Consider the following 297-nt stretch of genomic DNA (forward strand, 5'->3'; position numbering starts at 1 on the left):
ACAGAAGAAAATCCAAAAGGAGAGTGCAAGGCCATTGATGTAATCAATATGGCCGAATGCACAAGGGAGGAGGAGAACGAAAATCCTAGTGAGGAAGACCTCCTGGGACGTCCCTCAAGCAAGAAGGAGTCTCCTATTAAGGATCCAAAGAAATTTGAGGCTCATACAGAGACCATAGAGATTCCATTAAATCTCCTTCTGCCGTTCATGAGCTCTGAAGACTATTCTTCCTCTGAAGAGGATGAAGATGTGACTGGAGAGCAAGTTGCTCAATACTTAGGAGCTATCATGAAGCTA

Source organism: Arachis duranensis, chromosome 1, assembly GCF_000817695.3.
Source record: "Arachis duranensis cultivar V14167 chromosome 1, aradu.V14167.gnm2.J7QH, whole genome shotgun sequence".
Taxonomy (NCBI): domain Eukaryota; kingdom Viridiplantae; phylum Streptophyta; class Magnoliopsida; order Fabales; family Fabaceae; genus Arachis; species Arachis duranensis.